Source organism: Betta splendens, chromosome 1, assembly GCF_900634795.4.
Source record: "Betta splendens chromosome 1, fBetSpl5.4, whole genome shotgun sequence".
NCBI classification, from domain to species: domain Eukaryota; kingdom Metazoa; phylum Chordata; class Actinopteri; order Anabantiformes; family Osphronemidae; genus Betta; species Betta splendens.
Window position 1 is genome coordinate 18,280,542 of NC_040881.3, and position 13,514 is coordinate 18,294,055.

General features: G+C 44.8%; 1 long non-coding RNA gene across 1 annotated transcript; it reads left to right on the forward strand.

The window, feature by feature from the left end:
* The first annotated feature begins 11,996 nt into the window (after window positions 1-11,996).
* LOC129603958 (uncharacterized) lies at window positions 11,997-13,304 on the forward strand. Its single transcript, XR_008694408.1, has 4 exons — window positions 11,997-12,166; window positions 12,341-12,768; window positions 12,865-12,932; window positions 13,017-13,304. It is a non-coding gene; the product is annotated as an uncharacterized LOC129603958 (long non-coding RNA).
* The last annotated feature ends 210 nt before the right edge of the window (window positions 13,305-13,514 follow it).

Below are 13,514 nucleotides of genomic sequence, written 5' to 3' on the forward strand. Positions count from 1 at the left end.
TACACTGTCATCTACCGACCTCCAAAATCTAACAAGAATTTTGAGTATTTTTCTGACTTTCTGGCTGAAATTTTGCCCAACTATGATTGTCATTATCAAGATTTTAATAGCCATGTATGTTGCCCGGAAACACCTTCTGTGAGAGAATTGTGAGCTATTTTTGACTCTTGTCCTACACACAAACAGGGACATACATTAGATCTTGTGCGGAGATGTGCAATAAATAAAAAATGTGATCCGGGAATAGTGGAAATCCTGCATAAGGAAGGAGTCCAGGATGTCCTGAGCTGGGATCCATGAGCATTCCTCTGGACCGTAACCAAAAGTGAAGAGCTGTTTGGACACAAGACCACATCCTTCGGAATGCGTGATCAAGAACTGCCTGGGCCGTTTGCTTGGCCGAAGGAAGCCTGGGTAGTGGAAGGAAGTGGGTTAAACCCTTGGACGGAGGGAGACCAGTCCAAGTCCAATGCGATGTGGGACCAGGGTCGGTGTGGGACCAGCAGAGGCTGGAGGAACCCTGGAGGGTGCTGGTGAGAGCTCTTGTGAGCCGAGCTTGTGAGGCGAGCAGGTAGGCCAGGCCGCTACGTTCTCAGACCTCTACCAGAAGCAGCTGCTGATGACAAAGGCTGTTTGCTGAACCCCAGGTGACAGCTGAATGTAGACTTGTGGGCCCAGTGGATCACCTCCCCCCAAAGCTCCGGGGGCACAAACAGCCAATTGGGGGGGTCAGGCCAGATTTCGGGGCAGACCACAAGTTGCCTCCGCCATGCGGTTCTCAACCAACAACGTCACTGCCACCACCAGGCAGAATGTGGGCAGAAAGGTAGGAGAAGGTAGGAGAAAGGTCTCCTCTGCTTGCTCAGACTTATGGACATGGAAGAAAGCATCGGATTTGGCATTCTTCTCTCCTGGTCGGTAAGAAAAATTAAAGTTGAAACGAGAGAAGAACAGCGAAGTTGAAACGAGAGAAGAACAGCAACCAACGGGCTTGGCAGGAGTTCAAGCACTTGGCCAAGTTGAGGTACTTGAGATTTTTGTGGTCGGTAAGAAAACGTAAGAAACAGTTGCTCAGCACCCTCGAGCTAGTGACGCCTTTCTTCGAGAGAAATCTTGAAGGCGCAAGTTGATGGCACAGTCGTCATCAACTTGCGGTGCGGTGCGGAGGAAGCAAAGTATCCTTAGCCTTGCTGAACACTGCCACAAGGTCATGGCCCAGGGACACCAGATAAGTCTGGCTTCTCCGATGCCTGTGCCGCTTAAGAGGCACAGTGACGTTAACTGCTTCGGCCAGGAAACATGTCTCTTGGCAGCGGTCTCTCTGGGCTCGATATCGGCTGTTGATCCACCCTCCAGCTCCTCCAGGTTTGTTGCAATTCAGTGGCCACCAAATCATTCTTGACTCAACGAGACAATCCTTTGAGGAAAACGTATCAGGTGGGGCTTTGGGGGGACAGCATTTGTTGCTGGACAACTGCTGGGGGGGGTTAGGACTGTCAACTGCCTGGTCAAAACAGCAGTAGAATGTATTCAGGTCGTTGGCCAGACGCAGGTCGTTCAGACAGTGGAGGCTCTGGGCTTGTAGTTGTAGGTGATTGTCTTGAGCCCTTTCCAGACAGAGGCAGAGTTGTTGGCTGATAACTGGTGTTCCATTCTCTTACCGTGGGCTGATTTAGCTTTTCTGACCTCCTTGATCGTCTGGTATGAGGTCGCACACCTACGTGTCCATAAAAAACACAAAACACAGGAAGTAGAAAAGTCTATGTTTTTGTTGAGCAGCACGGTCAGTTCGTCTGTATTGTTGCAAAGTGAGCGCACGTTGGAGAGGGATACTCCGGGCAGCGCAGTGCGTACTGCGAATCTGAGATTCTAAACTCTCATTTTGATTGAAGTCAGTACACCAGAGGTGGCACAACTTCACACAGCCCACAGCAGCACAAGCCTCACTCTCGAGGTACATCAGGTTTGGAGGACATTGCGGACTGTCAATCCGAGGAAGGTGGCTGGTCCTGATGGCATCCCAAGATGTGTACTAAAGGCCTGTTCAGACCAGCTGACTGGAGTCTTCACAAAGATCTTCAACCAATCCCTGGCACAGTAACTGTACCACCTTGCCTGAAGTCCTCCATCATACTTTCCCTGCCCAAGAAATCACATCTTCAGCAAAAGATTACAGACCAGTGATACTCACCCCAGTAATCCACAGTTACATCACAGCAGCCCTGCCCCAAAAACTTGGGCCCCCACCAGTTTGCCTATGGAGCAAATCAATCCACAGAGGACGCCATAGCAGCAGCATTCCATGCGTCACTATCATGCCTGGAGCAGCGAGGGAGCTATGTCCGGATGCTGTTTGCAGACTATAGCTCTGCATTTAACACCATCCTCCCACCAGGATGAGGGACCTGGGGCTCCCGCATTCAATCTGCAGTTGGATCAGCAGGCTTCCTCTCTTGTCACAGGCAGAGAGCCTGTGTGCTGAGTCCTCTGCTCTACTCTCTCTAGACACGTGACTGTACCCCTGTACCTGTCACAGCAACACCATTGTAAAGATTGCAGACGACACTACAGTGGTGGGAGTCATCTCAGGCGGGAATGAGACTGCCTACAGAGATGAGTTGGCACTGCTGTCAACATAGTGCTTGATCAATAACCTTCTCCTGAACACTTCAAAGATCAAAGAACTCATAATATACTACAGGGGTAAAAAGACAATGGGGGACGAAAATGCACTACCTTTGACAAGGAGTTTTTCGCGTCTGCCTTTTCAGCACGTTCCGCAACGTTCTCAGCATGGACAAAAGTGTTTTATTAAAACGTTCCACTTGTCCATTGTCTTGAGGATGATAGGGCGTGGTGTGGGAGCCACGGATACCACCGATATGTTTCAGCTGGGCAAACATCTGGTTCTCAACTTCATGGCCCATGTCATGATAGATTCTTGAGGGAAAGCCAAAATGGAAGGAAAGGGATTGAACACCTTGTCCAACACTGTTCTTGCTGACTTATTTTTTGTTGCATATGCTTGTGCAAAGCACGTGAAGTGGTCCATCACTACCAAATATATTCATACCCTTGATTACAAGTCTCTAGATGGAGGAAGTTTATGGAGACAAGTTCAAATGGGTGAGCAGTGGTGATAGGGGTCAGTGGGGCTCTGGTGGCCTTGCATGGTCTTCTCCTTTTGAGACATTCACATGCGCCCATCACAAAATGCTCCACATCACTCTGCATACGAGGCCAGTAGAACCTGTCTCTTATGTCAGAGTTCTTTCTACCCCCAAATGCCCCATGTATTTATGCAGCTTTTGGAATACAGTGGCATGGTGTTCCTCGGGGAGAAGGTGGCAGTGTGGTGTCTTGTAAGAAGCAGATGGTATTCTGATCAACAACCGTGGGTTTATGGCATCCTCATCCAATTCTCCCACCCATCGGTGACCTGCTGCATTTAGCTTTGCTGTTGTGAGGATATATGTTAGAGGGTTATCATCAGTGTAGACAAAGTGTGGGGCATAATGGAGGTAGTCCCGGAACCGTTCACAGATAAATTACTTCAGAGCAAAAAATTCTAGTTTACCAGAATGCATGTAATAATTCTTCTGAGGGGATGTCAATGTTCGTGACCCATATGCTATTACCTTTATCTTGCCTACTTGTTTTTGATATAACACCGTCCCCAGTCCCTCTTGTGAAGCATCACAGTGGAGTATGAATGGCTCTGTAAAGTCAGGATAACCTAAAATAGGTGGCTCTGTCAGGCTGTCAATCAGCATACCTAAGATGCTTTGATGGCTCTGTGTCCAGTTGATGGGTGTGCTTGGTTGTTGTCATCCATCTTGTTTCGCACTAGCCTTCCTCCTTCTAGCTGCTGGCCGCAGTGGGGTTGTGCAATCTGCAGGCAGGGTCAGCAGCTGGTATAATGGTCTGGCTGGAAAAGTATGGTATGTAGGCCCTGTAATAGGATAAGAACCCCAGGATCCTACTCAACTCTCATACTGTTGCTGGTGGTCTTTCTTTGAGTGCTTGGACAGGTGCTATCTCGGCTGGATCCGTGGTGTACCCTCCAAAACCATCCGCCCAAGGAAGCGCACCTTTCGCTTAACGACATCACAGTTCCGCGGACTGAGTTTGACACCATGTTTCTGGTATCTCTGCAGGATGTATCTAATGTGCTTCACATGAGTCTCAAAGGAGGAGGAGTAACCCAGGTTGTCGTCCAAGAATGGCTGACAGAAGACGTCACGGAGGCCTCTTAGACAGTCCTCTATACAATTTTGAAACTCTGCTGGAGCTGCACTCAGCCCAAAAGGGATGCGGTTCCATTGATACAGCCCCCATGGTGTTATAAAAGCTGTGAGGGGACAGCTTTTTGGATCTAAGAAACCTTGGTGGTAAGCTTTCCCCTGATCGAGGACGGAGGACCAGGAGCTGCCATGCAGGGGGTCAATCATATCCTGGATTCTGGGAATTGGGTGTCTATCAGGTACGGACTTTCTGTTGAGCTCCCTGTAATCACAGCATAGCCTCAACTCACCAGACTTCTTTCAGACACAGACGATTAGTGAGGAATAAGGTGACCTTGACTCTGATATCCACCCACGGTTCAACAGGTTTTGCAAATAATGCTTGACCTCTTGATGTAAGGGCTTTCGCACCGACATGTAGGTTTCCAAACAGGCGTGGTGTCATGCAAAGTACTGTGCATTTTCAAAGTGGGAATGCATCCAACATCCTGGTGATCATAAGTAAAAGCATGACATTCTTCTCAACAACAGCCATACAACCAGCTGTTGGTCTTCACTTGGATGGTCCAGTTTGACAGGTGGATCCCATGCAGAATGGTGTGGGGGGTAATGGCGATGCCATGCTTTCTGGTGTTGGCAATTAAGACGAGTATGTATACTGACATTTCCAACCAACACTGACCAGACCTTCTTGGATGACCAAACCCTCAGGCAGCTGTGATGTTTCATCAGGGACAAACAGCAGGTCCCATCCAGCATACTGAGCTCCAAGGTGTGCTTGCACATATGTAGTGGTGATTTTCTCCGCAGGTAGGCGTATTACCTTCCTCCCTGTCTGCACTGATCCCACGATTTGCCCTGAATCAGGAATCCGTAATAACATCAGCATAGACTTTGCAGATCTTAATGACACTGAGAAAATTCTGCTGATTTGTCATTATTCTGTGTGTTTGGTTGTTGCTTTTCCCACTTACTCACTACTTCTTCAATAACATTGTAGCCAATAATGGGTTGCTCTGCAACACTGTAGTCACTTGCTAGTAGAATGGGGGCCAGCAGTTATCGTCTGAGTGTTTGTCACAGTCCAAATAAAACTCTTCCTCCACCCACCACTCATAAGGTACTTCTGTCCCATTAGCGGCCAGTGCTACCAATGGTTCTGTCCCCAGAAGTACTGTAAGTGGTTTCACAGTGCTATGTGGAAAGTATTGCTTCTGCTAATTTTGAAGGATGTTGGCATTAGATCTAACCTTTGCTGCTTCTCGAGACTCTGTGAACATTTTCTTCACTTCGAGAACATCAGCCCTCAGGCCTTCAATGAGCTTGGCAGTTTCTGTATCAGGGTCTTTATTTTGTTCAGGCTTCTTTGCAGTCATTAACATACCTCCCCTAGCTTGTATTTCATCAGGGGTGTCAGATGATTTGCTCAGCGGTGCCTGACTGTTAATGACCTGCTGCTCTGTGTATATCTCATTCACTCGAAGTGGCTTGGCTGCAACATTCTCCTCAGCTTACTCTGTCATTCACCTTCAAGACTAGCAGCCTCATTTATCTTCTCTATAAGCACTTCATCTGTGACTCTAGGGTTTCAAAGGTATGGTTTCAACTGAAACTTCACTGCTTCATTAAGTAGACCTGTCTCTAGTGACCGCAGAACCTTACGTTTGATTAAATCTGCACTGAACACTGAACTGAGGAACCGCATCTTCCTCATCACCCATCTTCCACAGTAGCTTCTCTCTGAGTTCCAACGCTCTGAATAAGAAGTTCTGGGCATGATCTTTCGGTTCCTGGAATACATTCATGAGCCTTTGTAGCAGGTCTGATGATGAGTCCACTTTATAGTGTCCTTTTAAGATGGTCTTCAACGTGGTAAGCGTTCATTTAGCCCAGATTCAATCTGATTGGTCAATAAAAGAGAGTTTGTCGTTCTGTCCCGCCTCCCCTATCTGACCCCCATTTACGAGCTGTATGTACTCCTGCCTTTCAATTTTACTAACCTCTGTTCGTTGGAGTTCTGTTTTGTCAGCACTCAATGCTTGGATGTATGAATGGAGATTATTGATAACTTGCTGGAACACCTGAGATTCCTTGTCATCCTCGATATCATCCAAAGTGCTCTCTGCCAGCCGGATCAGAGCGCAACGGGACTGGCCTCCAAAACCCTCGCTTGCTGGATCACTACACTTGAAATACTGACACACCTCGATAAGCTTTGGCTTCCCCAGTGTCCGCAACTGTGCACTGATCCCGTTCTGAAGTTGCTCTGTTCTCATTTGTTTTTGTTTTTTTGTCAAGGTTCGCCTCTTGAGGAAGACTGTTTTTTTTTTCCACCATCTAATCACCATCACCTCTCCTGGCTGTTCACAAAAACAGTTCACAAAATTTGTTCACACGTTGCAAGAAAAAAATGAGATTTGTCTTCCACTCTCAAATGTAACTTTATTCCAACTTGCTATGTCGAAGTACACAAAAAAAAACATTGATCCATTTCGCAACAACCGAATGCCGTGTTCTTCCGCTGCTGCTCTTACAATGTTTTTCTTTTTTCGGCCTCTTCTTCTCTTATTTCCCACCACCAAAACTTGCATAGCTTCTACCGCCAACTACTGGTGAACATGAATAGTGCACCACCGAACCGCTGGCCTAACATCCAGGGCGCCACATTAGGACCCTGAGTGAAGTATCTCCACAAGATCAACAGTATCTGTTACTGTATCTGGCAGATGAAAATCTGTTTGTGTGTGATAGAAAACACCACTTTAATACTCACCTTGTCCTCTGTAATCCATGCTCGGTCTTATTAAATCCACCCCCACCAGTGTTGCCAGACATATGATTACCATCGTATTTATAAGATAGTTTAGGGGTCTTTATGATCTACGATATCGTAGAGCCAATATACGATAGTTTTGACACTGATGTTAGTCATGTTTTGATTTCGTTTTCATTGACACACACATTGCCAGAAACTGTTTTCACGTGTAGCTGATTAGTTCATCCCCTCTGTCAATCACATCAGAAGCGCTGCTGATTGGATTGATGATCTGTTTGTCACAAACACTGGAATCTAAAGTGGCGAACCCAAAAGCACAGCACAGCAGCAACGGGTGGAATTAAAAGGGGTTTAATGCAAACTCGAAGTCCAGGAACAGTCAGAGGGTTGGTACAAAAAGGCAGCAGGCAGAATGTCCAGGTACAGGCAGGCGATCGATACACAAGACAGGCAGCAAGTGATAAGGAACAGGCTAAAGGCGACGTCAGAAACAAGGCAGGTCGATAACAGATAACGGGAGGCTATGTTACAGATAAGGGTAATCCAAGAGACTTTGAAACGGTTACTGAGCACTAGCCAACCCACTGACGGGTCCAGAGATCTTTTTTTGAGGACTTTCCACCTACGGGTCCAGAGACCGACACACTTCAACCATCATCCTGTGAACAGCTTCTATTGTTCCATAAATGGAGCCATTCCCCCCACGGCGAGGGGGTGTTCACGCTGAGCCACTTCAACAAAACCTGTGTTTTCTGTCACAAGCTGTGCTGTGGTCATCCATACTGCCTCTCATGGAGACATAAAAATGTACAGTACCAACATTCCTTACTGTACTATACAATCTTACTGATTGTCACGGCACCTGTTTTCGTTTCCTGTTTTAGTTTGAGAGTTTCCGGTTTGTCACTCCATCCTATTCACGCTAACCTTACTTCCGGTTTTTAGTTCACGCACCTGTTTCCCATTCACCATTACTCCCCGGACTTTTAAGCACCACCTGTCACCATCGTCATTTGCCAGATCGTTGATTCCTCTGTGTTCACGTATCCAGCAATTCCTTGTTCTGTGTATTCCGTATTCCGACCGATTTCTGTACCTTTGACCATCGACCTCGCCTTACCCTTGCCGGCATTGTAAGTCTCCGTTGTTACCGACTCTCGCCTGTTATAGACCCGTCTGAAGCCTGCTGATTTAAGTACCTAGATCTGAGCCTTTCCGGTTATTGCCTTCTGCTTGTTCTGGACCCAAGTAAGCTGACCCCTGGTTTGTGCCAAAGGACTGTCGTTATCTGTGTATGACCCCGGACCGTTGTGACTTGAATTTGGAATTAAATATCATTCTTATCGCACCTTCTTGTCTCACGTCTCATCGCTGTGCATGTGGGCCCGATCATTGCCATAGCCTGACACTGATGTATCAGACAGGCGCAATTGTCTGCTTCGGCCAGAGGTGATACAATGAGGAAGGTGTCAGATAGAAAATCTGACTGTTGTCTTGCACTTTTCCATTTCAGCTTATCAACACACAAGTTTTTTTCTTTTAGATTTATTGACAAAATGCAAATAAAAAAACATTGTACACACCATCTCAAAAGGTGAGGTGAGGTCTCAGGCCCGTAGCTCCTAAAACATTGTTTTTTTTCATTGCATGCTTCCTAAATGTGCATTTTTCCTACAACTTACCAGAAGGGCCCATAGCACCAAGCATGTCCTGCACGCTTGAGAGAAGCAGCATCCCCCGCTTTGCGCCGAGCGTCTGGTAATCGTCTGGTGGGGAAAAAGAACACGGCTCCAAACAAAAGATCCCACCCGTCTGACTCACCTGAGTCACCTGGAGCTAGCTCGGTGGACAAAAACATCACGGACATCCTGGAGTCCATAGAGAAAAAAAATATCAAGCTTCGACGCGCGTCTGGCGCTAGTGGAACTCCTCCACAAAGAGTTTATGGCCCTCCGCGACTCCCTGAAATTTAGCCAGCAGCAGGTGCTTTCTCTCGCCACCGAGAACGAGGCCCTGAAGGGAATGGTGCAGTCCCTGACAGAGGATGGGGCTCAGCTAGCAACCAAAAACAAAAAAATAAAAGAAGGCATCATTGATCTGCAGGTCCGCAGCATGAGGGACAACCTGGTGTCCAGCTTACTTTGGGGTAAAGATAAGGAGAGTATTTGCAACTAAATGAGATAGAGACAGATATTGACAGACAGACACAAGATATATAGTTATAGAGATAGAGAAATAGATAAATAGATTTAGATTAGATTTAGATCAAAAACAGAAGTCAAAATGGATCCTGGACGTGTAAAGGAAATCTTGGATTTCAAGATAAACAACCAGCTTCCTGAGGGCTTGACAAAGCATCAGCGGTATAGCATCAAAAGAAGATCCACCAATTTTGTCCTGCAGGGTAAGTGATACTGCTGGATTGCATACATACATATATAGTCAAAGTTCAATTTGTCCTATTATAGCAACATATAAATTGATGTGCTGTATGTCTAGATGGTGTTCTACATTATATATGTTGAAGAAGACAGGACAAATTGGAACATCTGGCAAAAGTTGTGCTTACAGCCAAGGAGGCAAATGATATATTTGTAGAGTTTCACTGCAGTGCAATTGGTGGCCATTGTGTTATGGATAAAACGCACAATACAGTGATCCAATGCTACTACTGGCCTGGGATGGAAGGAGACATTCGCAAATGGGTAATTTAGCAAAAAAGACTTACTTTCCTAGTCTCTTAAGCCATTTGCATACATGACATACTTTGATTATATAAATATGTTGCTGTTTTAATCTACCCAGGCCAGGCTAAAGTAAAAGACACAGCCCAATACAAGTAAGTACCAGTTAATACTTTTAACCAAAATTTAATTAAAAGTTTAAATACTAAATGAGAAAATAAACTGTTTAGGTTAACAAGCCCTTTGAGCTGGTTGGCATGGACCTAATGAAGCTCACCAATAGAGGGTGGTAATCAATACATTGTGTCATGGTTGATTAATTCACAAAGTGGGCAGAAGCCTACCCTCTGAAAAGTAAGTCAGCAGAAGAGGTGACCACTTGTATTCTTGATTTTGTATACAAATTTGATGTAACCAAACGACTGCTAACAGACCAGGGGACTGAATTTAAAAACCAGGTAAAACCATACATTCAACATTGCATGGGTCAACTAAACTGCAAACATTTATACTAATTCCCAAAGTTATATTATAAGATCAATTCCAGACTATGTGAAGCTCTGGGCATTCAGAGAAGCTTCTGTGCTCCCTATCACCCTCAAACTAATGGACTTGTAGAAAAACTTAATGGCACCATCCAGAGGTATGTGAAATACTTTTACATTTGCCAACAGAAAAAAAGTAGACAAATGACTTCAGTAACTTCTTTTACTGCTTTTTGTAATGACACTGTCGCTTAAAAAGCTTGCCAGAAATAACCCCAAGAAATGGGACCACCATCTGCAGATCACAATGTTTGCCTTAAGGACCAAGAAACAATTGACAACACAACACAGTCCCTATTATTTGATGTTTAGCAGGGAAGCACGATATCCATCGGAGGTTGCAGAGGAGTATGCGGTAAGAAGCTCAATTTGTCTGTTGTCCAGAAGCTCTAACTTGCTTAATGGAGCCCAAACCGGCAAAGTTAGTTTCAATGTTTTACTGTTGCAGGTGACCACAGAAAAGGTTGAGTGCTTGGTGCAGGAGGAGCGCCTGTTTTAAGGGCTGCTCTCTCAAAGCTTAACCTATGAGAATGTGAAGAGAAATGTAAAGAAATCACAGGACAAAATAGTCAAAAAGGACCTGGTCACAGGTTCTGAAGACCACTTCAAGATTGGAGATATGGTCCTCAAGAAAAACGAAAAAAAAAGAGAAGAACAGCGCAAAAGGTGGCAAAATGGAGAGTGACATGCTGGGTCCTTTCAAAATAACTGTGAAAGAAGGGAAAATAGTCAGGCTCAGTACAGACACATTCAAATGCATCGCGAATGTGGACCAAATAGTTCACTTTACAGAGCCAGAGGAAAGAATCCCAGCAAAATCCCTCAGACTGCCCCTCTGCACAATTGACCAACAATTGTGCACCTGCTGGCAATAGCCCAGACGTGCAGCCTAAACTGTCAACAGCACAAACCGGAACCATCGACAGTAAGTTTATCCACATTTTAATTACTGTTACAAAACTATCTGTGGTCTATTAACAGAATATATATTGCAAATGCAATACATTTCCAGTGGTGAAAAAACTGTGGCAGTCTAACAAAGGAGAGATTTTGTGGGCTACACTGGGACCCTATAAAATCTTCACAGAAGATCTCCGTAGCCTGGCACCACATAATGAATTGGAGAGTGAGGTAAGTTTGGTTGGACCTTGACCTTATTTGAATTACAATGTACGTTTTAATTACCATTTTATTAATGTGAATTTGTTTTCTAGATTGTCAATGCTTACCTTTGGTTGGTGGCCCACACAAGACCAAAAGTAAAGGTCATTGACACATTTCAAATGACCGCAATTTGGAATGACACTTCAACAGAAATGAGGAAGGTAGGGATTATTGTCAAAGATTGTTCGTACAGAGGTTACACTTTGCTACAATGAAATATTCATCTGCAGCTTAATGTCAGAACGTCATAGATGGGGGACCCAAATGCACGGCACAAACAAGCTTGGATGTTACAAAAAGGGATTTATTCCAGAAATGCAGAGTCAGAGTCAGGTAGGGTCATTGACGGGTAAGCAGGAATGTTCAATACAAATATTCAGGCAGGCTCAGTTCCGTGGACAGACAGGGTTCGTTAAACGTATTGGCAAATATAACAGTACCGTTCAGGGAGAGGCAGAATCGTGGTCAGAAAAACAAGATCAGAATCACAGGTCGGGACAAGAACAAAACGCTGAATGATGGTAAATGCACACAAACAATCTGGCAACTAGAGAGTGTGTGTGGTGGAGACTATATACAGACGCGGATTACTGATGATTGTCAGGTGTGTCTAATGAGGACCGGTGGTGACAGGAAAAACACAGCTGTGGTGTGAGTGTGGCAGGAAGTCCTTTAAAATAAAACCAGAGATCAGAACCAAAACATGACAGACAGGAAGGTCTTCAAAATAAAACCGGAGCAGGACCAGAAACTGTGACACTTAATGTGTCTGAGTGGGACATTCTGATTGGGGCTGTCTGCAAGGACAGACACTGGGCTCTCATGGTAAGTAATGTATTTTAATGCAGTTCAGTCATATATATATTTGCTATTAAGACATGTCCATTTTAAACATGTAATCTATAAAGTCCATGTATCCAAGTCAAGGCGAAGTTGTGTTGGTTGATCCCTTTGGAGCCACAGAAACAAAAATAAAACACTGCAAAGACAAAACAAGGTAGGACTAATTCGTTTATCTGTAAAAAACTTCTGACATTGTAAAAGAAATAAACACTGTAAAACAATGTATTAGGGCCTTTTTATGAAAAAAAACCTTCCACATATCAAGATGGACATGTCGCACCGTCTCCCATCCACGTCAGCAAGACTCAACATCGTGTAGAGTGTTTGTGTGCAAAGTAAGATAATAAACTTCTCTATATGCTGTATTGAAAACTGGAATGTGATTGCAGTGACGTTTGAATTTAAGATTGCAGAGCAATTGCTGTTGGGTCAGCAGATTGACTTTGAAGTCAATAAATATGCTGTTGATCAACTGCGACTGGAAATGGCAACAAAGTTAATTGAGAGCTCAGGTAGGAAATTCTGTATGAGTGCTGTATGTAATACTTACTAAAATTGTTGGTTTAGCTTGAGCTACTCTTACTTTACTTTTAATTACTTATATTTAGACAACCTCATGGATCTCTGCCATGCCTGTGGGAAAAGACACACCTCTTACGCTGTTGTGGACAATTAAGTAAAAAAAAGCTATCAAAATGTTGTTTCTGTGGAATGTGCTTCCATTTATTAATTGTATTATCTATTTCTTTTCCATCTTTAGATTGAATGCACAACCTGCTTCAACTGGTTTCACTTACTCTGTGTTGGGAAGCCCAACACAGAAGAAGATTATTTCTGTCCAGCCTGCACAGAATAAAATTCTCCTTGCACACTCTCGATGGTTGAAGCCTTATGGCTCCATTGATTACAAATGGATGTGAATGAGTCTGTATTATGTGAATTGTTGGGCAACATACAGGTATCATCGGACTCAGCTATGTATCTGTGATGGGCAGCTGCAGATCCAACCATCGTGCCTGTGTCCAGTCCCTGGTCCAACCATCCTGCCTGTGTCCATTCCCTGGTCCAACCATCCTGCCTGTGTCCAGTCTCTTGTCCAACCATCCTGCCTGTGCTCTGTTAGTGTAGCTGTGCTTGTCTCTCTCTCTCTCTCTCTGGCGCCATGTAAATAAAATTGAATTGAGTTATCAGTGTAAGTAAATTCTCAATACCCCTTTCAATGGTGGCCGAATCAGACGTGATATCAACACTGCACGCA